This window comes from Penaeus monodon, chromosome 28 (assembly GCF_015228065.2).
Source record: "Penaeus monodon isolate SGIC_2016 chromosome 28, NSTDA_Pmon_1, whole genome shotgun sequence".
Lineage (NCBI taxonomy): Eukaryota > Metazoa > Arthropoda > Malacostraca > Decapoda > Penaeidae > Penaeus > Penaeus monodon.
The window spans coordinates 22,175,599-22,176,116 of record NC_051413.1 but is presented as its reverse complement, the minus strand read 5'-3'; the positions used below and the strand labels follow the sequence as shown (position 1 = coordinate 22,176,116).

The 518-nt window shown below is 33.8% G+C and overlaps 1 pseudogene; it reads right to left on the bottom strand.

Moving 5' to 3' along the window:
- LOC119591096 overlaps positions 1 to 518 on the bottom strand; it is a 65,136-nt pseudogene that overhangs the window by 30,673 nt on the left and 33,945 nt on the right.

The window sequence follows — 518 nt, the reverse complement described above, 5'->3', positions numbered from 1 at the left end:
CGAACAGAAATTTTAATCTCATTATACCCTGAAGATCTCTTTTTGTTTGTTTTCTACTTGCCTTCATATTCAGTTTTCTTTCTTTTGGTTTGTATTCCCCAAGACATATGGAACAGGAACCCACACACACTGGAAATCGTAAACTAGCCTACACATATCCAACCACATGACACAACACAACGTCCCAGGATTCACACATACAGATGACTATGTACCACTATAACCTGTCCAAACTTCGCTGTTCACTTTTACAACAAAATATTGATACTTGTGGAGGTAGTCACATTACATACAGAAAGTCTTGTTTGTATTTTGTAAGATATCTATCGTGAGAGTGAATTTTTTAGGTTTGTGATACATGGGGAAGTGATGTCTGGTTTTATGTCAAAAGTAATATTTTCTTATATACGAATTCTAAGATTGAATGTGACATGATAGTGCTTGTTTCTGTTATGAATAAAAAGTAATTAACACGAAGCTGCATTATATATCAGTTTTCTCTCTCATTTTCATATATG